Source organism: Erinaceus europaeus, chromosome 9 (genome assembly GCF_950295315.1).
Source record: "Erinaceus europaeus chromosome 9, mEriEur2.1, whole genome shotgun sequence".
Classification (NCBI taxonomy): domain Eukaryota; kingdom Metazoa; phylum Chordata; class Mammalia; order Eulipotyphla; family Erinaceidae; genus Erinaceus; species Erinaceus europaeus.
In genome coordinates, this window is record NC_080170.1 from 66,894,911 (window position 1) to 66,921,696 (window position 26,786).

Genomic DNA, 26,786 nt, shown 5'->3' on the forward strand with positions numbered 1-26,786 from the left:
TCAGCAACCTGGAGCAATTTTTTATGTTTGTTAGCCTTTTGGATCTCCTCTGAAGTGAATATTTTGTTCATATGCTCTGCCCATTTTTGGATGGGGTCATTTGCTTTTTTGGTGCTAAGTTTTCTGAGCTCTTTGTATATTTTAGTGATTAGTCTCTTGTCTGATGTATGGCATGTGAAGATCTTCTCCCATTCTGTGAGGGGTCTCTTTGTTTGTGTGATAGTTTCTTTGGCTGTGCAGAAGCTTTTCAATTTGATGTAGTCCCACTGGTTTGTTTCTGCGTTAGTCTTCCTTGCAATTGGGTTTGTTTCATCCAAGATGTCCTTGAGGTTTAGGTGGGAAAATGTTCCATCAATGTTTTCCTTTAAGTATTTGATAGTTTCTGGTCTAACATCCAGGTCCTTGATCCATTTGGAGTTGAAAAAAAAAAAGAAATTGAGAGTGGTGTTGAACCGGGATGGTCATCCAAAGATCACCAAGAGACAGTTTTAGGTATGCAAATGCAAAGGAATCTTTATTGCTAGCCAGGCTAGGGTCGGGACCATCACAGACACAGACACAGCTGCTCCCGGTGCCGACCTCGACCCTCAGCTTATATGGGGACGCTCAGCATGGCAGTTGAGCTTTGTGGTCACCATTGTGACGCACATGGCCTGGGTTCAGTTTCCAGTAACTGCTCTAGTTTCCAGTAACCACCCTTAATTCCAGGACTTGTTTTTCAAGAAACTGAGGCCTATTCTATTTCTGCTTTGGGAGCCTGTCCTGGAGTTATTGCAGTCTAGTCCCTTCAGTGGAAGGGAAGAGGAAGTCCTGTGGTAGCGCACTGGGTTAAGCTCACATGATGTGAAGCTCAAGGACCCCCTTAAGGATTCCAGTTGGAGCCCCTGGCTCCCCACCTGCAGGGGAGTCGCTTCACAGGTGGTGAAACAGGTATGCAGGTGCCTTCTCTCCCCCCTCTGTCTTCCCCTCCTCTCTGCATTTCTCTCTGTCCTATCCAACAACGACAACATCAATAACAATAATAATAACTACAGCAACAATAAAAAAACAAAAAAACAAGGGCAACAAAAGTGAAAATAAATAAATAAAAATCTTAAAAATAAAGAGAGAGAGAGAGAGTGGAATGGAAGATAGAAAGAGAGACACCTTCAATACTGCTTTACTCCTCAGAAGAGGGTGATTGTATAGTGAAACATGTGTACTCAACCAGGTGCACCACTGCCTGGCCCCAAGTCAGTCTTTTAAGAGCCCACGCTGGAGCTACTGGAGCATGGTGAACAGCTAGCTAGACAATAGAGCAAAACTGCCCTGTGCCTGCAATGTTTGAGGGATAACTTGCAGCAGAGCTGAGAGAGCAAGGAAGTGGTATGAGGTGGGGGGGAACAGTGGAGATGAGGCAGGGAATAGGTGGCATACCTGGTAGAGTGTACATATTGCCATGCACAAGGATCTAGATTCAAGCCCCTGCTCCTCACCTGCAAGTTGGAAGTTTCACAAGCAGTTAAGCAATGCTGCATGTGTCTCTCTCTGTCCCTTTATCTTCCCCTCCCACCACAATTTCTGTCTCTACCAGAAAGAAAGAGAGCAAGAGAGGAAGGAAGGGAGAGAGGGAGTGATGAAAGGAGGGAGGAGGGAGGAAGGAAGAAAGGAGGGGCCAGGACACTGGGGAGACCAGATCACATCTGAGAGTTGAGAGTGGGAGTGCTTGCTGTGAAAGCCTTGGAAGATCCTTCTGAGAGCTTTGTGGAATGGCAGGAGAGGGGACAGAGAGGAGTCTGGTGTGGAAACCCAGGTCAGGGGAGGGGCACAGTAGCAGCACAGGAGTGAAAGGCAGAACACTCTGGGTCTTTCTTCAGATAGAACCAGTGGGCCTTCCTGGCAGATATAACAAGTGATAGAAAAGGTAGGGTTGTGGTCCAGGAGGTGGCACAGTGGATAAGACTGGACTCTCAAGTATGAGGTCCTGAGTTCAGTCCCTGGCAACACATGTGCTAGAGTCTGGTTCTTTCTCTCTCTCCTATCATTTCTCATGAATAAATAAATAAAATATTTGAAAAAAAAAGAGAAGGCAGGGTTCAGAGGTGAGTGGCTTAAGTGTCTTAGTCATTTATCTCACCAAGATACACCACCCCAAAAGGTGATGTTGTGAAATCATCAGCTTCTTATGAGCTCCTGTGGGAAGAAAGGTGTCTTACCTATTTGCTTACAGAGCTAAAACTGGAGCCTCAAGCATAGGGTGATTTTGATGCTTCTGGCCTGTTGGGGAATTGTGAGGATGTGGCAGGGCTTGACCTGAGGAGTGTGTCTATACTGTCAGTCTCTCTCTCTACCGAGAGGTTGAGCAAGAAGGGACAGGAGTAACCCCAAAGGTCTCTCTCTCTCTCTCTCTCTCTCTCTCTCTCTCTCTCTCTCCTGTGTACCTGCTGAAAATCTCACCTCCTCATTCCCAAACTAGGGCTAGGGCTAACTGCAAAGCAGGAAGTCCTGGACTAAACGGAAGCCATTTCTTCTTACATTGATAATTTAAAGACCTATTGGCTATATTGGATATGCACAAATATACCTGGGGACAATAAAAGGAGATCCCTGGGGGAACTACATTGTGACAACAATTATGACAGTGAGTGTAACAAGACTAAAAATGGCCTAAAAGCTGAAGCTGCTGTACCCATTGAAAGGCTTTCAGAAAAGGAGCCATTTTGTCACCATTACAGCTTCTCTATTAGCTGGACTTGGACCAAAAACCAGAACTATGGGTGGCTTGTAGCATGAGTGGCAGACTGTGGTTTCCATCTAAACATATAAAGAGGCTCTATTGCTTACCCTCACCCACAAACCCCCTGCTTCCACTTAAAGGCATTTGTGATGAGTATTAGGTCGTGTAGTTAAATAGCTAATGTTAGGATATATGGGTAGAAGTAAGCAAACTTTCATTAGCTAAAAGTTAGTGAACTTTCATATATGCAAAGGTTAACCAGAAGAGAGCCCCTATGGTGTGTGCTTACTTTACAGCAAAAGATTTCTTTAGGTGGACAGCCTTCTATGATCTAGTTATACCCATCTAAGAATGTGTTAAGAAAAGCTATTAGATTTAGCTCCAGAGAAAAATGTTTATTCATACAGAAGGTCAGAACAGGGAGATGGTGGAAACACAGATGGTCATTTCAAGGAAACTTTCAAGGGTAGATTTAGACTACCCCAGACCCAGGAAACTTTCAAGGGTAGATTTAGGCTACCCCAGACCCAAAAAACTTTCTAGGGGAGATCACGATGCCCCAGACCTAGGGAACTTTCTAAGGAAAACATACCTATAATAATAATAATAATAATGTAATGTTTAAGGTTATTCCTGATGTTAATGAAAACAATTATACATGGTGTCATCTGTATCCTTGATGTTAATAAAAATAATCTCACATAATATCAACTATATCTGGGCAAAAAGTGTTTAAATAAAAAACCTCTGCAGACAGAGGACAGAAATGCCTCTCTCCTGCACCTGAAACAGCTGATGTGTCTCTCACTTCATTCATCTTGCCGACTCCCCCCTTTCCTTCAGGGACTCTGAATTACTTTCGCTGGGCCAGCTCCATGCATGCCACTGCCTGCCTCGCCCCCCATTTTTTATAGACACAGAGACAGAGAGAAAAATAAAAGAGACCACAGCACTGAAACTTCCTCCAACGTGGTGGGGCTAAGCACAAACCAGAGTCACAAAGTCGTGTACATCACAGAGCAGCACACTACCCAGGTAAGATATTTCAATGGTCCTATCCATTCACTCTGTACTTTTGACTCCATTTTGGACTCTAATATCCCACTGCTTATTGTCTCAGCTATTTTGTCTTTCCATAATTCAAGAATAAAATTACCAGACCAAAACATTCCCTGTGGCAGAGATAGAACCCTTATTTTGCAGAATTGCAAGACTGACACAAGAAGATAAGAATGTCCACATTTGGGGGACTGGGCAGTAGAGCAGCAGGTTAAGCGCACATGGTGCAAAGCAGCAAGGGCTAGCGCAAGGGCTAGAGCAAGGATCCCAGTTCGAGCACCTGGCTCCCCACCTGCCTGCAGAGGGTTCAGCAGCAGGTCTGCAGGTGTCTATCATTCTCTCTCAATATCCAACAACAGCTATAATAACAATAATGACTACAACAAGGCCAACAAAATGAGGAAAATGGCCTCCAGAAGCAGTGGATTTATAGTGCAGGCAGCAGACCCCAGCAATAGCCCTGGAGATAAAGAAAAAAATAAAAAAGAATGTTCACATTTAGTGAATACTGGATATTAAGTTCTAATTAAGTGGCTTCAGTTATAGTTTTCCTATGTAACTAATCCCCCCCCCATATACATTTGATTAATGGGGGTAAATAGCATAATGGTTATGCAAAGAGACGCTCATGCCTCCAAAGTCCCAGGTTCAATCCCCGCACCGCCATAAGCCAGAGCTGAGAGGTGCGCTGGTAAATAAATAAATAAATAAGGGAATCGGGTGGTAGTGCAGTGGGTTAAGTGCAGGTGGCACAAAGCACAAGGACCGGTGTAAGGATCACTATTCAAGCCCCTGGCTCCAAACCTGTAGGGGAGTCACTTCACAAGTGGTGAAGCAGGTCTGCAGGTGTCTATCTTTCTCTCCCCATCTGTCTTCCCCTCCTCTCTCCATTTTTCTCTGTCCTATCCAACAACAACGACATCAATAATAACTACAGCAATAAAAAAACAAGGGCAACATAAGAGAATAAATTATAAATAAATAAATGCTAGAAAATGTGAGAGGCAGTAACTCTAGAATAGTTATAAGTATAGTTGCTTTTTGAGTTTGAGTTTTAAGAATAGTTTAAATATAGTTGCTTTTTGCCCTCCTGCCCAGTGAGGTGGAAAATCCCTTGCCCTTTTCCCCACGACAGAACCTAAGAGGCCATCAATTATTTTGACAGACCCTGCAGTGAGCAGGACTCATCATGACCTCTGCAACAGAATACTGTTACCAGACAGTTAAAAATGGCCTGACAAATGATGACCTGATAGATTGCAAACAGATGGTCGGTGGTCCCAATAAAGAACAAAAAAATGTGGTGACCCCCACTTTGGCTGGGACCTATTGGTCTGGTGTAATGTCTAAAACTAGCCCATGCTTTGCTCTGAATAGATCAGGCTTTTGCTAAGTTTGAAATGATTGGATATAGGCTGGTAAGGTGATGTGTTCCCCCTCCCTGAGTGTAGTCTGAATTCCTATAAATTGTATAGTTTGAGCTTTGTTCAGGGTCGAGCTTGGTAGACTAACACCAGTCACCATCTCGGCCCGGATTGCAATTCGTGAATAAACATCTTTTGCTTCCTTGCAGTGGATGGTGGTTTGATTTCGCTCTTTAACAGAAAACAAATCGTTTAAATAAATAAATAAGAAAATGTTTTTATATAAAATATAAATGAAAATTTAAAAAAGCAACAACAAAAACCAACATTAGATTCAGGAGATCTGACTAGTTAGGAAGTCTATGTAATAACTTTTTAAAAATATTTTATTTATTTATTTTCCTTTTTCAAAAAAACATTTATTCATTTATTCCCTTTGCTGTTCTTTTGTTGTAGTCCTTATTGTTGTTGTTATTGATGTCGTTGTTTTTCGATAGGACAGAGAGAAATAGAGAGAGGAGGGGAAGACAGAGAGGGGGAGAGAAATACAGACACCTACAAACCCGCTTCACTGCTTGTGAAGTGACCCCCCCCTACAGGTGGGGAGCCCGGGGCTCAATCCTGGGGCTCAAACCGAGATCCTTAAGCTGGTCCTTTGGCTTTGCGCCACCTGCGCTTAACCTGGTACACTGCCGCTCTTTTTGCACTACCCTTTTTTGTTGCCCTTGTTTTTATCATCGTTGTGGTTATTGATGTTGTTGCCAAATAGGACAGAGAGAAATGGAGAAAGGAGGGGAAGATAGAGATGGGGAGAGAAAGATAAACCCGTACAGACCTGCTTCACTGCTTGTGAAGTGACCACCCTACAGGTGGGGAGCTCCATCCCGGATGCCTACTCCTGTCCTGCCATGTGCACTTAACCACTGCACTACAGCCCGTCCCCTATGTAATAATTCTAAGAACTGGACCTCAGAGCCCTCCATGCTGAACCATCTCCTTGAGTTCTGTGCTTGAGGGAAGCCTTTGAGAACTGAACAAGAACCACAGACCACACTAGCACTTCCTCCACCCCAGGACTGGGAAGACCATTAGTCTGGCTTAAGTACTTGTAATGCTGATATTGACCAATCTGCATAATGTTTTCACCTGACTGCCCCTTGCTACAGGATGGCCATCTTGATTTTCTCCTTCAACTATTTATGTATGTATGTATGTATTTATTTATTTTTCCAGAATACTGATCAGCCCTGGCTTATGGTGGTGCAGGGGATTGAACATGGCACTTTGGAGGCTCTAGCATGAGAACCATTGTGCTATTTACCCCCACCCTCCTTCAGCTCTTTCAAGCAGGCTGCACTGACGTTTCATCAGTAGTTAATGTGTAATTCTGGTGGGGTTTTTTGTTGTTGTTTGTTTGTTTTGTTTTGTTTTTTGCCTCCAGGGTTATTGCTAGGCTCGGTGTTGGCACTACGAATCCACTGCTCCTAGTAGCCATTTTCCCCCATTTTACTGCATAGGACAGAATTTGAGAGGAGAGGCACCAGGTGGTGGCACACCTGGTTGAGTACACATGTTACAGTGCTCAAGGACCCAGGTTCAAGCCTGCAGTCCCCACCTGCATGGGGAAAGCTTCACAAAGAGTGAAGCAGATCTGCAGGTGTCTCCCTTTTCTCTCCCTCTCTGTCTCCTCTACCCTCTCAATTTATGGCTGTCTCCATTCAATAAATAAAGATAATTAAAACAATTTAAAGTTCCTTAAAAAAAATTAGGGGCAGAGGGTAGATAGCATAATGGTTATACAAAGAGACTCTCCTGCCTGAGACTCCAAAGTCCCAGGTTCAATCCCCCACACCACCATAAGCCAGAGCTGAACAGTGCTCTGGTTAAAAAAATAAAATAAATAAATAAAAATTTTAAAAAAGAATTAAAAAAAAAGAATTTGAGAGGAGAAGGTTAGAGACAAATAGGGAAAGACAGAAGCCTGGAGACCTGCTTCACCACTTGCCGGTGTTTAGTGGGAAGGCTCCAGTCAGGATCCTTTCATGGGTCCTTTGCACGAATATTATGTATGCTTAATTTATGCTTAATTGGGTGTGCCACCACCTGGACCCCATTAATGTATAATTCTGTATAACTGCACACTGACTAACTTCACTGTACCCTTGACACAGTTATGTATCTTCCAGGTAACATATCAACTCAGTACCAGTGAGCTCGCAGGTGCATCCAGGGAGATCACGCCCCTCTCGCTCGCACTGGCAGGGTCTTCTCGCAAGAGCCTCCCTTCCCGGCGCCCCCTCAGCACTGACAGCATCTGAGCTCTCGGGTCTGCTGGCCCAAGCCCTCGCACAGCTTTGGGGGCGTTGGGCCGTGGGGCTCCCTTCAGGCGGGGCACACGCTGGACTACGCGTGACCTGCGGAGCCGCCTCGGTGTGAGCGGGGTGACCGTCAGGGGGTTGCCACGCAAAAGGGAAGCTACTTTGGGGTGCGTGGAGGAAGAGTCGCCTTGGGGTGCGGTGAGGTGGTGTGAGGATGCGCAGATATATTACTTTGTGCTCCCTGGTGGTCTAGTGGTTAGGATTCGGTGCTTTCACCGCCGCGGCCCGAGTTCGATTCCCGGTCAGGGAAGGAAAATTTTTACTTACTGCCAGGACTCCCGAGACCTTTTGGGGGCTATTCCTTGTCCCTTGCACACCTTCCTCACGCGCCTAACCTACACGCTCTTTGTCATTTGTGTGATATCCCTCTGTGTCACTGCTGTCTGCTGGGTCCTCCCTCCCCAACACCGTGTGGCCTTCACGGACCGCCGCACTGCAGTCGGCGCCTCAGAGTTGGCGGGTCCTGGGGACTGGTAAGCAGTGTGGGCTGGGGAAGCTGACATTCCCCGCGTCCCCTCCTGCATGTCGCCCCATCTCTGATCTGCTGCCCTGAGTCATGGTCACTGCGCGGACGCCCCGGGGACGTGTCCTGGTGGGGTGCAGGGCCCCAGGTGAAGGCAGTGAAGGGGTGCAGGGTGCTGGGTGCTGGCTGGGAGCGAAGTCGAGCTTGACGGGAGCCTGAGTGGAGCCTCTGTTCCCCTCCTGGAGCAATAGGGGAAGGGTGTGCAGTGGTGCACGCCCCTTGGGCACTTGGGGTGAGCGAGGTCCCCTGCTTTGCTAGAGAAAAACCCAGGAGGGAGATGGTCTTGTACTCTCAGGGCTGGACTTTGTGGAGGTGACAATACTGGAGCACAGGTGGCCAGGAGGAGACCATGAACTGAGAGGAAGAAGGGTCAAAACGACACCTATTGTGCATGAGCCGGGAATCGAACCCGGGACTCCCGCGTGGCAGGCGAGAATTCTACCACTGAACCACCCATGCGACGGTATCCTCATTATTCCGCTCACCATACACCACGGTATCCTCACACTTCCTCATCCACACCACGCACACGGGGGTGGGAATCGTCCGCCCCCAGGCCAGGTTCCCGCGGCCCTGTGGCAACAGCGGGACTGCCGCTTCCTCTCTCTCCCCGTGCAGAGATCGCTCAGCGCGCCTGCACCGAGCAATCGGGGCTCGGGAAAGGTGTCACCTTAGTCTTTGGCTCACGTTGCTCTGCGGACACTGCGCCTGCGGCCGCGAGGGGCTGTGTGTGACGGCTCAGCGGGTGCCCTCCTCTCCCGGGTCCCAATTTCTATATTTTATTTCTTTCTCTATTTTTTTAAAGGAGGACCCTCGTAAAGGGCGACTGAGCCCGTCCCTCAGGTGCTGCTCAGACATCCAAGGAGGCACCTGGTGGGGTTTCCTCCTGCGAGGACTCGGGGTCGAGGGACCTGAGCGGTTAGTCCACCGCCCCAGCCCCTCACGCCGCCTCTCCCGCGTCCCGGGCCGCAGTCTCCCGCTTGCTGAGACCTCGCAGCCAGTGTCCTTCAGTGCGTCTCTCTCTCTCTGTCTCTCTCTCTCCCCCCCTCTCTCCCTCCATCCTTCTGTCTGCAGAGACCCCTCCTGGTGCTGCTGGGGCTCCGACCTGCGGCGCAGGGCACCCCTTGTGATCGAGGAGCGCAGGGTAGAGGCTTGGAGAGCGACTGTGTGAGCAGCAGGTGCCCTCGGCCCGGGACCTGGGGGTCTGGGGAGGCTTGGGGGCAGCAGCCGCAGGCTGCCACGCGGGACGGTGCGGCCACCCAGCGGGGTCCGTCTCCTGCTGAGTCCCCCGCAGAGGAGCGGTGGTGCCCCTGGTGGTTAGTGAATCTGGGTGCGGACCCCGGGGGCTGGGGAGACCCTTTGGCCGCGAGGGCGGCACTTGGCAGCGGCCGTGGCTGACGCGGGAGGGAAGCGCGGATCCGCCTGCAAACAGTGAAGGCGGTGACGCGGGGGCCCGGCGGGCTTGGTGCCCCTGTATGTGTTGGGCTGGCGCCCTGGGTGTGTCACCCTCTGTCCCGGCGGTGTTTGTAAGCCAGCAGGAGGCGCAGAGGAGAAGGACTAACGTCGTCCTCGTTAGTATAGTGGTGAGTATCCCCGCCTGTCACGCGGGAGACCGGGGTTCAATTCCCCGACGGGGAGGATAATTTTTCTTTTAATCGTGGTGTCTACCGGCAGACCTTTTGCCTGGGAACTCAGTCCTGTCATGTCACTTGCTGGAAGTGGGGTGCGAGAATTTGGGGGGTGGGCTTTCAGGGTCGTGGGGATCTGTCGGCATGGTGCTGTCTCTTGTTGCAGGTGTATTCGCCCAGCAGGTACAGGGTATGTTGAGATGTGGGTGCGGAAAGCTCCCAAAAGAAACTATGGGGCAGCGTGGACTTTTGGGGAGTATTGAGGTGGTGTGAGAGGCAGGGGAGTAAATAGCGAGTTTCCTGGTGGTCTAATGGTCAGGATTCACATTCTCACCCGGGTTCAATTCTAATGGTCAGGGAAAGTGATGCTTTCATTCCCACTCCTTAAGAGTGACTTTTACTCAGTATGAGTTGTGTGTTTGTGTGTATGTGTGTGTGTGTGTGGGGTGGGGGGAATGATATTCACTACACTGGCTAACTACTCCCAGGAAAAGTGTGTGTGTGTGTGTGTGTGTGTGTGTGTGTCTAGGGGGGTGCCTCAGTGGAGTAGGGAGCAGTAGGCAGCATGCCAGAAGTGTGATGTGAACCTACCATTGCCCAGCACTGCAAAGCTCTGCAGAGCCCCACACTATCCCATAAAGCCACTAGGACCCAACTCCAGGGTTCAGGTGTTTGGGGTGGTGTGGGGGGCTGAGTGTCAGATGTGAGACTGAGTCATCTGGAAAGCCATGACTCCCAGATGTGGGTCATCCTGTTAATGTGGGCTCCCTTTTGTGGCAAATGGAAGAACAGCAACTGAAGTGGTAGGGAGAAGTGTGTGTTGTGGGGGGGGGGGGGGGGGCACTGTTGTTGAGTTTGCATCTTTGTCCCCTGGGCTGATGTGTTGATGAATAATGCAGTCTAGAAAATTGAACAAGGGGGTGGGGGGTAGGTAGCATAATGGTTATGCAAAGAGACTCTCATGCCTGAGGCTCCAAAGTCCCAACTTCAGTTTCCTTGCACCACCATAAGCCAGAGCTGAGTTGGAAAAAAAGGCAGGCAGGCAGGCAGGCAGGCAGGCAGGCTGGCAGGAAGGAAGGAAGGAAGGAAGGAAGGAAGGAAGGAAGATAATTGAACAAGGAGGCATAGCTCAGGGGCAGAACATTTTACTGTAGAAGATTGAATACTGGGGGCCAGGTGGGGGCACACCTGGTTGAGTACCCATGATACAGTGCGCAAGGACCCAGGTTGGAGCCCCTGGTCTCCACTTGCAGGGGGAATGCTTCACAAGTGGTGAAGCAGTGCTGTAGGTGTCTCTCATTCCCTATCCCTCTCTATCATTCCCTTCCCTCTTAATTTCTTACTGTTTCTATTCAACAAATACATAAAGATAAAAAAGAAAGAAATGTCAGTACATTAAAAAAAAAGAAAATTAAACACTCATTAAAATCAAGCAAATAAAGTAGATTTCTTAAAATGAGAGAGAACCAAAATGACCAGAATATCTCACAGCTTGGCATTAGGTGTTGCTGCTGAGTGGCATGTGACCCCTGGACCTGAGGCATGAACCTTGTGTCCTCATAAGCTAGCTAATTTCCCAGGCAGAGAAGGTCCTTATTATTTACCTATATTTTTTCCTGTTATACATCTAGGGGAACTGACACAGGGGCCTCAGGGGGAGCTGAATATACCAGCCCCATTTCACCTGCACATTGTTTTATATATATATATATATATATATATATATAATGCTCCCAGGGTTATTGCTGGGGCTCAGTCCCTACACCACAAATGGAAGCTGAATTCCTTCCCCATTCTGAGTGCTCTCCACCACCACCCCCCAGTCCTGGAAGCCATTTTTTTCCCTTTTGTTGCCCTTGTTGTTGTGGTTCTTATTATTGTTGTTTTTGATGTCACTGTTGTTGGATTGGACAGAGAGAAATGGAGAGAGGAGGGGAAGACAGAAAGGGGGAGAGAAAGATAGACACCTGCAGACCTGCTTCACTGCTAGTGAAGCAACCCACCTTCCTTCTTTGCGCTTCATGCCATGTGTGCTTAACCCACTGCGCTACTGCCAGACACCCTTGTTTTCTCTTAATTGGAAGTCTAATGGTTTACAGTCTACAGTAAAATACAATAATTTATACATATGTGACATTTCTCTGTTTCCTCTTTTTAAGTTTTTAATTTTTATTTCTGTTTTTGTGCATTTGTTTTTTGTTTTGTTCTTTGCTTCCAAGGTTATCGCTGGGTCTCCGTGACTGCACTAATGTTCCACTGTTCCTGGAGGCCATTTTTTCCCCATTTTGCTGCCCTTGCTGTTGTTGGATAGGATAGAGAAGAGGGGAAGACAGAGTGGGAGAGAGAAAGATAGACACCTACAGATCTGCTGCACCACTAGTGCCAGTGAAGTGAACCCCCTGCAGTTGTGGAGCTAGGGTCCTTTGTTCTACTCCAGGAGGTGTCAGTCTCACATCTCACATCCAGTAAACCCTTAGCTGCCCAGCAGTAGGACTTAGGTCCCCATCCTCCCCTCAAGGCCTTTCCCTTCCCCCTTCTGAGTCCCTGAATGAACCACAGTCCACAGTGGAGTCACAGTGCAGGTTCCTCAGGCCAGTCTGTGAGCAGGCTCACCCGGCATCACTTTCTCCTTCTGGCTCAGGTCTGTTGTCTTTCACTAAGAGCCCAGGACCTCCAGACATGGCCTCTCCCGGGACCAGGGAGCTGCGCCCAACACAGCCAGGACTTGCCTGTGGATGAAGGGCTAGTCCTCATGCAGGTGTTGGGCAGTTTATTAACGGGTCCTCTGTGCTGGTGATGTGATGGCTGGTCTCTGTGTCCTTCCCCCAGGGCTCCTCAACCACGGTACCATGACATGCAGCTTTGTCAACTCGCATTGCTGTCAGCCTGGGAGACCCACGGAGCACCCATGGACAGTACTAGTACTGAGAGGCTGAGATCTCTCCCTGAGAAGGGGAAGGTGCATTGCTTTAGAAGCCAGGGGTTCCTAGGCTGACCCCTTCCTCTCCTCCCTCAACACACAGCCCCCAAACCCCAGGTCTCAGAGCTGTGACCTGGTGTTTCCCAGGAGGATGAGGGCAAAACTTGATGGGGAAAGGTGCTCTCTGAATATCTTTTTCTTCTTTTTAGTTTTACTTATTTATTTGCCTCCAGGGTTATTTCGGGGGCTCGGTGCCTGGACTACCAGTCCACTGCTCCTGGGGACTATTGTGCTTGTTTTAGTTGTTACTGGATTGGACAGAGAGAAATGGAGAGAGGCAGATACAAAAATAAGCCTACAGACCTCCTGCAGGTGGGGAGTAGGAGGCTCAAACCTGGTTCTTTATGCCTGTCCTTGCTCTTTGAGCTAAACCCGCTCTGCTACCTCCAGATTCCCCCTCTGAAGGTCTAAACACCAGGCCATATGAAGCTCCAAAGGGAATGTAGATGTTAGGTCTGAGGTTTAAGTGAGAATGTGGTGGTACAAGACTGCTAGGTGAGTGGAAGGATTGCAAAAATGGAGCTGTGTCAGGAGTGGGATTCGAACCCACGCCTCCAGAGGAGACTGCGACCTGAACGCAGCGCCTTAGACCGCTCGGCCATCCTGACAACATTGCTTCTGACTGCTGTCATTGACCTGAGGATCCTTCTCCAATTCTGTGTACTACTGGGCACAGGCTATGGGGGGCGGCGGGAGGGGCGCCTCCTCTCTCACCACTGCTCTAACACACACACCCCAATGCCGGTCCCACCGCTGTATTGGGGAGCTTGTATTGGGGTCTCCGGGGGACGGAGAGGTACGGCCACAAGGGGACTGAAAGCAGCATTGGAGAGCAGTGATTAAACCCCGTCTGGTAGTCATTAATTTAATGATGAGGATCCCCACCCTGTCTCGGGGTGAAGGGGAATGGGGGGCAAGGTGAGGGGAGATTGATTCCTTGACGCCAGTCTTTTGGAATGGACCCCTCCCCACAGGTCCAGGTCCTGGAGCTCCTGTGGGGTAACCTCAGCGAGGTTTCGATAAACCTTTCGAGGTTTATCAATCTCTCCCACCCCATCCAATGCATCAAACACTGGCCACGCCCGGGCCCTGGGACCACTTCCATCCAGGTGGCAGCCCCCCCCTCGCTCGTGACGCGGGGTCCCAGAAGGCTTGCTGCCCAGGTGTGTTTCATCCACTGTCCCTGCTGCAGGTGTGCTGGGGCGCCCCGGGGCCCTGTGCCGGTGGTGTCTGTGAACCGGCAGGAGGAGCAGAGGCCTCAGAACAGCCTCATCTTCCTTAGTATAGTCACGCGGTAGACGGGGGAATCAGAGGGGTTCGATTCTCCGGCGGGGAAAATTCTCTTTATCTTAATCGTGGTGGCTACGTGCAGACCCGTTGCCTGAGAACTGTGTCGGGCTCTTGTCACTGCTGGAATAGGGTGCGAGAATTTTGGGAGTTGGAGGTTCAGGGTCGTATGGATGTGGCGGGGGACGTGGTACCGGCGGGGGTGAGATATGGGTGTGGACGGTTCCGGTCCCCGCAGTGTGGGGAGTCATGGACTTTCCGGTGCAGTGAAGCGGAGTAAGATAGGGGAAACCAATATCTGGTGAGTCCCGCAGTGGTCAAGTGGTTGGGGTTCAGTGCTCATACCCTTGCTTCCTGGGTTTGACTCACGGTCAGGGATGGCCTTTTATCAAGTTTAGGTTTTACTCCCTACACTGAGGCTAGGGAAAACTGTTTGCAGTCAGACAGCTAAGTGCAGGGATGCCAGGGAGGAACTCTGCAGTAACACACAGGTCGTGTAGTTAAATAGCTAATGTTAGGATATATGGGTAGAAGTAAGCAAACTTTCATTAGCTAAAAGTCAGTGAACTTTCATATATGCAAAGGTTAACCAGAAGAGAGCCCCTATGGTGTGTGCTTACTTTACAGCAAAAGATTTCTTTAGGTGGACAGCCTTCTATGATCTAGTTATACCCATCTAAGAATGTGTTAAGAAAAGCTATTAGATTTAGCTCCAGAGAAAAATGTTTATTCATACAGAAGGTCAGAACAGGGAGATGGTGGAAACACAGATGGTCATTTCAAGGAAACTTTCAAGGGAAAATTTAGACTACTCCAGACCAAGGAAACTTTCAAGGGTAGATTTAGGCTACCCCAGACCCAAAAAACTTTCAAGGGGAGATCACGATGCCCCAGACCTAGGGAACTTTCTAAGAAAACATACTACTACTACTACTACTACTACTAATAATAATAATAATAATAATAATGTTGTTTAAGGTTATTCCTGATGTTAATGAAAACAATTATACATGGTGTCATCTGTATCCTTGATGTTAATGAAAATAATCTTACATAATATCAACTATATCTGGGCAAAAAGTGTTTAAATAAAAAACCTCTGCAGACAGAGGACAGAAATGCCTCTCTCCTGCACCTGAAACAGCTGATGTGTCTCTCACTTCATTCATCTTGCCGACTCCCCCCTTTCCTTCAGGGACTCTGAATTACTTTCGCTGGGCCAGCTCCATGCATGCCACTGCCTGCCTCGCCCCCCATTTTTTATAGACACAGAGACAGAGAGAAAAATAAAAGAGACCACAGCACTGAAACTTCCTCCAACGTGGTGGGGCTAAGCACAAACCAGAGTCACAAAGTCGTGTACATCACAGAGCAGCACACTACCCAGGTAAGATATTTCAATGGTCCTATCCATTCACTCTGTACTTTTGACTCCATTTTGGACTCTAATATCCCACTGCTTATTGTCTCAGCTATTTGTTTTAAAGATTTTTTTATTATCTTTATTTATGTATTAGATAGAGACAGCCAGAAATTGAGAGGGAAGGGGGTGATAGGCAGGGAGAGAGATAGAGAGACACCTGCAACACTGATTCACCACTCGTGAAGCTTCTCCCCTGCAGGTAGAGACCGGGGGCTTGAACCTGGGTCCTTGCACACTATAACACATGCGCTTAACCAGGTGCGTCACCACCCAGCCCCTTGTCTCAGCTATTTTGTCTTTCCATGATTCAAGAATAAAATTACCAGACCAAAACATTCCCTGTGGCAGAGATAGAACCCTTATTTTGCAGAATTGCAAGACTGACACAAGAAGATAAGAATGTCCACATTTGGGGGACTGGGCAGTAGAGCAGCGGGTTAAGCACACATGATGCAAAGCGGCAAGGGCTAGCGCAAGGGCTAGAGCAAGGATCCCAGTTCGAGCACCTGGCTCCCCACCTTCCTGCAGAGGGTTCAGCAGCAGGTCTGCAGGTGTCTCTCATTCTCTCCTCTGTCTTCTCCTCCTCTCTCAATATCCAACAACAGCTATAATAACAATAATATCTACAACAAGGCCAACAAAATGAGGAAAATGGCCCCCAGAAGCAGTGGATTTATAGTGCAAGCATCAGACCCCAGCAATAGCCGTGGAGATAAAGAAAAAAATAATAAAAAATGTTCACATTTAGTGAATACTGGATATTAAGTTCTAATTAAGTGGCTTCAGTTATAATTTTCCTATGTAACTATCCCCCCCCCCGTATATACATTTGATTAATGGGGGTAAATAGCATAATGGTTATGCAAAGAGACGCTCATGCCTGAGGCTCCAAAGTCCCAGGTTCAATCCCCGCACCGCCATAAGCCAGAGCTGAGAGGTGCGCTGGTAAATAAATAAATAAATAAATAAGGGAGTCCGGCGGTAGCACAGTGGGTTAAGTGCAGGTGGCACAAAGCACAAGGACCGGTGTAAGGATCACTATTCAGGCCCCCGGCTCCCCACCTGTAGGGGAGTCATTTCACAAGTGGTGAAGCAGGTCTGCAGGTGTCTATCTTTCTCTCCCCATCTGTCTTCCCCTCCTCTCTCCATTTTTCTCTGTCCTATCCAACAACAATGACATCAACAATAACTACAACAATAAAACAACAAGGGCAACATAAGGGAATAAATTATAAATAAATAAATGCTAGAAAATAAATCGATTAAATAAATAAATAAGAAAATGTTTTTATATAAAATATAAATAAAAATTTTGAAAAGCAACAACAAAAAACAACATTAGATTCAGCAGATCTGACTGGTTAGGAAGTCTATGTAATAACTTTTTAAAAATATTTTATTTATTTATTTTCCTTTTTCAAAAAAACATTTATTCATTTATTCCCTTTGCTGTTCTTTTGTTGTAGTCCTTGTTGTTGTTGTTATTGATGTCGTTGTTTTTCGATAGGACAGAGAGAAATGGAGAGAGGAGGGGAAGACAGAGAGGGGGAGAGAAATATAGACACCTACAAACCTGCTTCACTGCTTGTGAAGTGACCCCCCCCTGCAGGTGGGGAGCCCGGGGCTCAATCCTGGGGCTCAAACCAAGATCCTTAAGCTGGTCCTTTGGCTTTGCGACACCTGCGCTTAACCTGGTACACTGCCGCTCTTTTTGCACTACCCTTTTTTGTTGCCCTTGTTTTTATCATCGTTGTGGTTATTGATGTCGTTGCCAAATAGGACAGAGAGAAATGGAGAAAGGAGGGGAAGATAGAGATGGGGAGAGAAAGATAAACCCGTACAGACCTGCTTCACTGCTTGTGAAGTGATCCCCCTACAGGTGGGGAGCCAGGGGCTCCATCCCGGATGCCTACTCCTGTCCTGCCATGTGCACTTAACTGCTGCACTACAGCCTGACCCCCTATGTAATAATTCTAAGAGTATATTCAGTGTCAACTTTTCTAAGTAGCCTTCAAGTTGGCATAGTGGAAGAGTATAGGATTTAATTATAATTGGGGAGATTAATGGTTTATAGTAGACAGTAAAATACAGTAATTGGTATAAATGTAACATTTCTCAGCTTTCCACATAACACTCCAACTCCCCATCTTGGTCCTCCTCCACCATCACGTTGCAGGATCTGAACACCCACCCCCACCCCCACCTCCCACCCCAGAGTTCTTTATTTTGGTGCAATACACCAAACCCAGTCCAAGTTCTGTTTTGTGTTTTCCCTTCTGTTCTTATTTTTCAACTTCTGACTATGAGAGGGATCATCCCAAATTCATCCTTCTCTTTCTGCCTGATCTCACTTAACATGATCCTTTAAGCTTCATCCAAAATGAGGTGAAGGTGAATTCACCATTTTAAATAGCTGAGTAGTATTTAATTGTGTATATATACCACAACTTACTCAACTACTCACCTGTTGTTGGACATCTGGGTTGCTTCTAGGTTTGGGCTATTACAAATTGTGCTGCTATGAACATAGGTATACACATATCTTTTTTAATTTCTTTATTGGAGGATTAATGTTTTACAGTCAACAGTAAACACAATAGTTTGTACAGGCATAGCATTTCCCAGTTGTCCACATAACAATATAACCCCCACTAGGTCCTCTGCCATCATGTTCCATGACCTGAACCCTCCCCCAGTCCCCAACCTACCTCAGAGTCTTTTACTTTGGTACAATACACCAACTCCAGTCCAAGTTCTACTTTGTTTTCACTTCTGACCTTGTTTATCAACTTCTGTCTATGAGTGAGATGATCCCATACTCATCCTTCTCTTTCTGAATTATCTCACTTAACATGATTCCTTCAATCTCCATCCAAGATGGACTGAAAATGGTGAAATCACCATTTAAAATTTTTAAAATATTTATTTATTTTCCCTTTTGTTGCTCTTGTTGTTTTTGATTGTTGTTGTAGTTATTGTTGTTGGAATTGATGTTGTCATTGTTAGTTAGGACAAAGAGAAATGGAGAGAAGGTGAAGATAGAGAGTGGGAGAGAAAGACACCTGCAGACCTGCTTCATCACCTATGAAGTGACTTCCTTGCAGGTGAGGAGCCTTTGGCTCAAACCAGGACCCTTAAGCTGGTCCTTGTGCTTAGCGCCAAGTGTGATTAACCGGCTGCACTACTGCCCAACTCCCCCAAATCACCATTTTTAAATAGCTGAGTAGTATTCCATGGTCACAGTTGGGAACATTCATGGCTACACTCATTTCAGGACCAGTTTTCCTCAAGAAGCAGAGTAGGATGGCCCAGCCTCCCTTCAACTAACATTTTAGTCTCTGGAGTTTAAAACCACCAAATTAAATAATAATAATAATAATAATAACCACCAAATACAGTCAAAATGATATCTAATTAGGGCTAGGGAGATAGTATAGTGGTTATGCAAACAACTTTCCTGTTGCTAAAGCTCTGAGCTTCTAGGTTCAATCTCTAGCACCACCAAAAACTAGAGCCAAGTAGTGCTCTGGTGAATAAATAAATTAAATGAAAATTCTTTTCAAGTAAAATTATATCTAAATATCATCCAGTCAAAATTGTTGGTATTGAGATACTCCATAACTTATAAGATAAAGTCAGTATTCCCATACATAGATTTTTTTTTTCTTTTTTTTAACCATAGCAATGCTTAGTTCTGGATTATGGTGGTGCTGGGGGTTGAACTTGGGATCTTGGAGCCTCAGGAATAAAAATCTTTTGCATAACCACTATGCTATCTTCCTGATGATAGATTGAGTATATACATAGATATTTAGAGAACATATATTTAACATAAAACATATATTGAATACATCAACATATTATATACTATTAATATATAACACATATTGAGTATATTATTAATATATTCATAATATTGAATAATGTGTTAATATCTAGCAGGCCAGTCCAATGCTTTGGGTCTGAAAGCAAAACAAAGAGCCACAGGTTGTAAGGATAGCAGTGGAACTGCACCTAACAGATGACAATACAAACATTTAGCTTTTGCACTCTACTTTTTTTTTCAACTGTAATTCAGAAGACCGACAAATACATGCAAGGAAAGCCTTCATATTAAAATTTTCTAGCTTCTAATATTCAGAAACATAACCTGTAGGAGGTGTCATTTCAACCCAAGTAATGCAATGATGGGAAATCTTTGCAAAGGATATTAATTAAACTCGCTTAACAAATTAAGATGTTTCTGGAATTGCCACTCTAGAGGGATGGCTAGCCCTGGGGGCCCTGGGGAAGAGGCTCAGACCTGGCAGATGACCCCAGGTTAAGGAATGTGTAGATTCCCCCAGTTTAGGAGGGAGGAAGGCGGGCTGCTCCGATGCCAGGTAGGGCCTTGGGGATCCCGGTTTGCAGAAGAGGCAACAGGAGGGCGGGGGTGCGGGGTGGGGGTGGGTTTGGTTGGATATGGGATGTTTCTTGAGGGCCATGTCTGCTACAGGGCAACCCCGGCGGCAGGGAGCAGCTCTGGAAGAGCAGAAGCATTGGAGGTAGAGGAGAGTCCTAGACCTCTCGGGGCTGTCTACTTTCCTCTAGTCTGGGCCCCTTTGCAGCTGGAGAGGTCACCCTTCAGTCTCTTACTTCCTTGAGACAATTACTTGGGAACAGTAGAGAGCAGAGAGCAGCGACTAGACCAGCCTTTGAGTGCCACTAAAGGAGCAATGGTAACATAGCTGAGCAGAGGTGCATGGGTGGTTCAGTGGTAGAATTCTCGCCTGCCACGCGGGAGGCCCGGGTTCGATTCCCGGCCCATGCAATGTTAACACATTTTAGTACTACTATTTAAAGGCCCTCTTGGGGAGCTCCAGAATACACTGGTCACAGGCTCTTCCTAGGAGAGTCCCCTCGTCCCTGTTCCCCTCTACAGAAAGTCATCTCTCTACAGACATGAAATTCTTGCTGATGGGGGTGGCATGTAGAGGTTGCAGGAAGGAGGTGGGATTGGGCTAGGGACCCAGGGAGGTACTCAATCTGGCAGTAATGGGACCCTATTCTACATCAAATAGAGGTGGCAGGTGGCGAGGGGCACGGATCTTTTCTGGTGACAGAGGTGCTTGGCCTTTATTGGCTGGGACTAGGGCTGAAGGAGAGAAGGAGCAAGACAAGCCACAAAGGGAAAGGACGAGCCGGGACCATCAACGAAAGAAGTCTGAAGGGAAGAAGTGATTGAGGTTGGAGCCTTGGGGTGCAGAATTGGCTTAGAAGAGGTCAAAGTACAGCATCTTTGGAGAAGCGATGGATTGCCACTAGTTTAACAGAAGGCCGGCGGTGCAGCCCAAACTCTAAGAAAAACACCTTTGCGTTGGCCTGGAGTCGACCGCGGGTTAACTGCTTGGAAGGCAGCTATGCTTACTTACTGCTATACCACCAACACCAGATACCGCACTGGCTTCTATATCACTAATCTCACTTGCTGCCCTGGTCCCAGCCCAAGATCGCTTAGGAAAGGCCAAGGCAGGCACGGAGGTTGCATGGCTGGGTCTGGTGACCTGATGTGGAGACTCCGGGGAGGTGGTGTGGACGGGAAGACTGCACGTGGGCAGCCAGCAAACCCAGTGCCAGGGCTGCAGCAAGGCGGGCGAGGTTCAGGCGGAATGGGGGGGGGGTGAGGGGGCTGACCTATGGGGGCACAGCGTTGGCTAAAAAAGTGTGAGTAGGGCGGGGGAGACAGCATAATGGTTATGCAAACAGACTCTCATGCCTGAGGCTCCCAAGTCCCAGGTTCAATCCCCCACACCCCATAAACAAGAGCTGAGCAGTACTCTGGTATTTCTGTGTGTGTGTCTCTCTCTCTGCATCTCTCTCAAAATAAATAAATAAATAAAATTAATTTAAAAAATTTTTAAAAGAAAGAAGTTATGAGGTTTAAAAAATAAAAACATAAAAAGATGTGAGTGGGGAGAGCACAACTGAGAGAAAGGTGCATGAAGGGAATTTAAAGATAGAAGTAAACAAGAGGGGGGTAGATAGCATAATGTTATGCAAATAAACTCCCCTGTACCAGGTTCAATCTCCCAAACTATCAAGAACCAGAGTTGAGCTGTGCTCTGGTTAAAAAAAAAAAAAAAATCAGTCTCCTGAGTGACAGGCAGGTATACTTACCACTATGCTAATGAGGACAGGGCAGTATCTATTTTTCTGCTCCTCAGTTGCTACTTAAATCCCATCCAACCACCACCCTATCCCGCTCCAGCATGGGTGTCAACTGGTTCCCATCACCTTAATTTGATGCGATGCACACGAAGCAACAAGATTGAAACCTAAACCAGTGAACCTCCCATCAACTCAACCTGTGGTTTCCATGCAGGAGGGCAGAAAGGGAAGTGAGTCTGAGTGCAGGATTTGGGTGTAGCAAGCAGGTTTCCCTGGAGAGGAGGGGGTGGGAGGAGGCTGGGGTTGAGCAGATATCCCCTGCCTGGGGCTGGGAACAGGCCTGGACCTCTAAGTGGGTAATGGGGACATCTGAACAGTCAGCGTCTACATGGTCCTTGCCATTGTCCTCCTGGCATGTCCTGGTCTTTACAAATCCAGGCAGCAACTAGAATAGAGGCCTTTTGCTATCCTGTGTTGGTCTGACAGCACAGTCCCTAACTGTCCCCCACCCCCATCAATCATATTGGACAAGAACCTGGGAGTGGAGATATCAGGGTCAGGTGAGGAGACATCACAGATGTCTTACTGTCCTTAAACCCTATGGCCACTGTCACAATGACTCACAGACTTGGTGACTTAAAGCCACACAAGTGTGTTCCCCCAGTTGTCTAGAGGTCAGATGTCAGAATCTCTGTCTTGAGGCTTTTGATGAGGATCACAGCAAAGGTTTTAGAGGGAATCTGGCCTTGGGTCTGCTGTGCCACCTCCAGGACCACGTGACCCAAGTATGGCCCTTCCCTACCTCACCCTGAAGGTAGGGAAAGCCAGTGCTCTGGGATTGGGGGCAGGGGAGGTTGTTATAGAATGAAAGGTGGAGACTCAGCTGCATACACTCACACCAGATTTGCTGTCCTGGTCGGTCTCCTGTGTCTGATGGCTTTCTCTGGTGACACCAGCAAGTGTCTCTGCCATCTGGGACAGTGGAGACTACTTTGGATGAGCAGAGACAGGCTCTAGACCTTTGTGACTCTGCCCATTCATCTCCAAGACTCTTGCTTCTGCCTACATGCTCTAGAGGTTAAGTCACATGTCCTATAAGTCACATGTCCTGTAAGTCCTGTAGTCCTGTAAGACTTACAGTGATGTAGTCTCAAGTATCATGTAGCCTTGTTTAGGCAACTCTAGTGTTGTTGCATGGGTGGTTCAGTGATAGAATTCTCTCCTGCCATGCGGGGGGGTGGGGGGGTGCGTGGGGTGGGGTAGGGGGGTGGTTCAATTCCCAGCCCTTGTAGATTGTCATGGTTTTTGCCCCTGCTGTTGGCATATCCCATTACCCAAATATTTCTAATTCCTTTGCCGTGGAGCTTGTTAGCGAGCAAAAATCAAACCACCATCCACTGCAAGGAAGCAAAAGATGTTTATTTACGAATTCAAATCCGGGCCGAGAGGTGACTGTCAGCAGTCCACCAGCTCGACCCTGAACAAGGCTCAAACCACACAATTTATAGGATTTTAGAATACATTTTGGGTGGGGAATATGCAAAACTAGAATTTTATCACACACTCAATAGCATTTTACAGAAAACGTAGGATCCAATCATTTCAGACATTGCAATACCATAAGCAGCCTATAAGAATTGTCTAATTTCAAGCCTTTATGCAAAATAGGGTCACCACACTTTATCGTTGTCAGCTAAGACCACCTGGCTATCAGCTCCCTCGACCTTGAGCAAGTGGTTGGGTTTCAAGGACTTGGTTAGGCTAGCTATTCTCTTTAAGACAAACAACAGGTGGCTTACATCTTGGTGTGTGGGTTTTGTCTAGCCCCCCTTTTTTACAAGAATTTTCCACTGAAGGCAGAAAAGCAACTATACTTACAACTCATGCTTAAAATTTTACTTAAAGCAATTCTGGAGTTACTGCTTCTAACAGAGCTGAGCTCCCAAGGCTGGAGGAATGAAGGTGAGCTGGAGAGTTCGATACAGGGATGAGGGCAGGAAGTCAGCCCTTGCCCAGTGAGCTTGTGGCAAAATGTGCCAAAGACCTGAAGGGAACATGGAGCGAAGAGGGCTCCCCAGGTAGGAGGGGGCACTGGGCAGGGTTGGGGACTGCTTGGTTTGGACAGATCTGGGCACAGCCTTGACAAAAAGGCTAGTGGGGGTTGCTAGGTGGAGGCACACCTGGTAGAGCACAGTTACCCTCCAAGGGCTGGGGTTAGAGCCCTCAGTCCCCAACCATAGGGGGAGCAAGCTTCACAAGCAGTAGTGTTTTTCTTTTTCTTTTTAAAAAATATTTATTTATTTGTTTATTCCCCTTTGTTGCCCTTGTTGTTCTATTGTTGTAGATACTATTGTTAGGACAGAGACAAATGGAAAGAGGAGGGGAAGACAGAGAGGAGGAGAGAAAGATAGACACCTGCAGACCTGTGAAGGGGCTCTGCTGCAGGTGGGGAGCTGAGGGCTCCAACGGGGATCTTTACGCATGTCCTTGTGCTTTGTGCCACGTGCTAAGCTTAACCCGTGCGAGCCATAGTGTTTTTCTTTCTCTCTTCCTATCTCCCCTTCCCTCTCCATTTCTATCTTAATTCAATAAATAAGAATATATAAATAGGGAGTCGGGTGGTAGCACAGTGGGTTAAGCGCATGTGGTGCAAAGGCATAAGGATCCCAATTTGAGCCTCCAGCTCCCCACCTGCAGGGAAGTCTCTTCACAGGCCGTGAAGCAGGTCTGCAGGTGTCTTTCTCTTCCCCTCTCTGCCTTCCCCATCTCTCTTCATTTCTCTCTGTCCTATCCAACAAAGATGACATCAGTAACTACAACAAAAAAACAACAAGGGCAACAAAAGGGGAAATAAGTAAATATGTAAATATTTACATTTAAATATATATAAGGGAAATATATAATATTAATAATATATTATATATTACTTATATATAATATATAAATAAGGGAAAGCAGAAAGAAAGAAAGGAAACAATGAAGAAATAAAGACTAGGTGGCAGAGAGGAGGGGTCAGGACGCCTAACAGCAGACTATTGGTAGATCCCTAGAGATTCAAACCCAGGAAGCACACAGTAAATTCCGCGAAGCCTAACCACCACTAAACGATCAGGAAACACAAAAAGCTCTATTCTACCAGGCTCCCTGTCATTTCCTCCACAACTCTCTTACCCGTCCTTAGTATTTTCCATCCTACTTTGCAAATGACCCCTCTTATAGCCCGGATTCGTATAATACACAGTCTCCCGCAGAGGAGTGCCCGGAGGGCAACGGATCTTCCTGGGGTGCAAGGTCTGGGAAGAAGGTCTGGGGAGCCCCTTTAGCAATTCGGGAAGCGCTTGGCAGAGGCCGTGGTTACTGAGAGGAAAGCGCGGGTCCGTCTGAAAACTGTGACGCCCCAGATGCTGGACCCCTGCGAGGTTGGTGCTAGGACAATCTTACCGACTCCCCCGGGTGTATGTTACACATAGTCTTAGCTGTGGTGGTGCTGGGGATCCGTGAGGTTCCACCGGGGCCCTGTACAGCCAGAGAATCCAACCAGGAGGAAATGAGTGTCAACAACATTCCCGTCATTTCCTCGTTAGTATAGTGGTAAGTATCCCCGCCTGTCACGCGGGAGACCGGGGTTCGATTCCCCGACGGGGAGATTTCAATTGTCTTTTTTTAAATTATTAATCTCAGGTACCATAGGTGCATTATAACCTCCTGTCTTGTTTGGTCGCTGCTTCTCAACAAGCCTGCTGTCTGCGGGAGGAGAAACAGTGCGACTCTTTCTTCTTTCTTTCTTCCTTCCTTTTTCGCTTTGTAACGCAAGTGACAGTGCTATCGCAGAGCTGCTGATGGGTCGCTCTAGGTGCAGAGTTGGGACGCCAGCCAGATGAAAGGGGTTTGCCCAAGTTTCCTGAGGGGGTGGATGCATAGACTAGGGGGTGCAGTGGGATGTGTGAGGAGGCTCAGGGACTGTCCCTTGCCCTCTCTGGTCCACTGGAGGTTAGGATCCAACCGCTACAGTCAGAGAACCGCACAGAGAAGCTGCTTGCCGACAGTGTGGGCCTGACGAAGACAGATTCTGGTGACATTTCCTCTGATGCGTTTCGCCAGTCGCTGGGCACTGTGGGTTGGGGGGGGGGGGCGAATCTAAGATGGGAGCTAGACTGAGGTTGCAGAGAGGCGACAAAAGTGAAAGGAAACCAGGAAGGGAACGAAAAGCGATCACGGCCTGCTGCCTTAAGCTGAGAATACCGGCGTCCTAGGTGGAGTAAGAAAGAGGAAAGGACAAAGCTGCCAAAAGCAAGATTCAAACCAACACCGACAGGAGAGATGCGACGAGAGCTAATGCCATCTAGAGCGCTCGGCCATCTGGGTGCTCAGCACCAGTGAGCTCGCGGGCGCATCCAGATCGAGATCCCGCCCCTCTCGCTCGCTCTTACAGGGTCTTCTCGCGAGAGCCTCCAGGCACCCGCGCCCCCTCAGCCCTGACAGACTCTGAGCTCTCGGGTCGGCTGTCCCGAGCCAGCGCACAGCTTTTGGGGCGTTGGACCGTGGGGCTCCCCTCAGGCGGGGCACACGCTGGGCTACGTGTGGCCTGCGGAGCCGCCTCGGTGTGAGCGGACTGACCGTCAGGGGGTTGCCACGCAGAAGGGGAGCGAGTTTGGGGTGCGTGGAGAAGAGTCGCCTTGGGGTGCGGTGAGGTGGTGTGAGGATGCGCAGGTGTGTTACTCGGTGCTCCCTGGTGGTCTAGTGGTTAGGATTCGGCGCTCTCACCGCCGCGGCCCGGGTTCGATTCCCGGTCAGGGAAGGTGTGTTTTTACTTACTGCCAGGACTCCCAAGGCCTTTGGGGGGCTATTCTTGTCCCTTGCACACCTTCCTCACGCGCCTAACCTACACGCTCTTTGTCATTTGTGTGATATCCCTCTGTGTCACTGCTGTCTGCTGGGTCCTCCCTCCCCCACACCGTGTGGCCTTCACGGACCGCCGCACTGCAGTCGGGCGCCTCAGAATTGGCGGGTCCTGGGGACTGGTGAGCAGTGTGGGCTGGGGAAGCTGACATTCCCCGCGTCCCCTCCTGCATGTCGCCCCATCTCTGATCTGCTGCCCCGAGTCATGGTCCCTGCGCGGAAGCCCCAGGGACATGTCCTGGTGGGGTGCAGGGCCCCAGGTGAAGGCGGTGAAGGGGTGCTGGGTGCTGGCTGGGAGCCAAGTCGAGCTTGGCGGGAGCCTGAGTGGAGCCCCTGTTCCCCTCCTGGGAGCTGTAGGGGAAGGGTGTGCAGTGGTGCACGC

The 26,786-nt window shown here is 48.1% G+C and overlaps 1 long non-coding RNA gene and 7 other non-coding genes across 8 annotated transcripts; 5 read left to right on the forward strand and 3 right to left on the reverse strand.

Moving 5' to 3' along the window:
• LOC132540422 (uncharacterized) lies at window positions 1-26,288 on the reverse strand. The gene is made up of 3 exons (XR_009551615.1): window positions 24,947-26,288; window positions 1,417-1,475; window positions 1-401 (listed from the first exon to the last, which is right to left on the reverse strand). It is a non-coding gene; the product is annotated as an uncharacterized LOC132540422 (long non-coding RNA).
• On the forward strand, window positions 7,696-7,767 carry TRNAE-CUC (transfer RNA glutamic acid (anticodon CUC)). Its single transcript has one exon. It is a non-coding gene; the product is annotated as a tRNA-Glu (tRNA).
• On the reverse strand, window positions 8,429-8,499 carry TRNAG-GCC (transfer RNA glycine (anticodon GCC)). Its single transcript has one exon. It is a non-coding gene; the product is annotated as a tRNA-Gly (tRNA).
• TRNAD-GUC (transfer RNA aspartic acid (anticodon GUC)) lies at window positions 9,607-9,678 on the forward strand. Its single transcript has one exon. It is a non-coding gene; the product is annotated as a tRNA-Asp (tRNA).
• Window positions 13,174-13,256, reverse strand: TRNAL-CAG (transfer RNA leucine (anticodon CAG)). The gene has a single exon. It is a non-coding gene; the product is annotated as a tRNA-Leu (tRNA).
• On the forward strand, window positions 20,098-20,168 carry TRNAG-GCC (transfer RNA glycine (anticodon GCC)). Its single transcript has one exon. It is a non-coding gene; the product is annotated as a tRNA-Gly (tRNA).
• TRNAD-GUC (transfer RNA aspartic acid (anticodon GUC)) lies at window positions 25,080-25,151 on the forward strand. The gene has a single exon. It is a non-coding gene; the product is annotated as a tRNA-Asp (tRNA).
• TRNAE-CUC (transfer RNA glutamic acid (anticodon CUC)) lies at window positions 26,232-26,303 on the forward strand. Its single transcript has one exon. It is a non-coding gene; the product is annotated as a tRNA-Glu (tRNA).
• The last annotated feature ends 483 nt before the right edge of the window (window positions 26,304-26,786 follow it).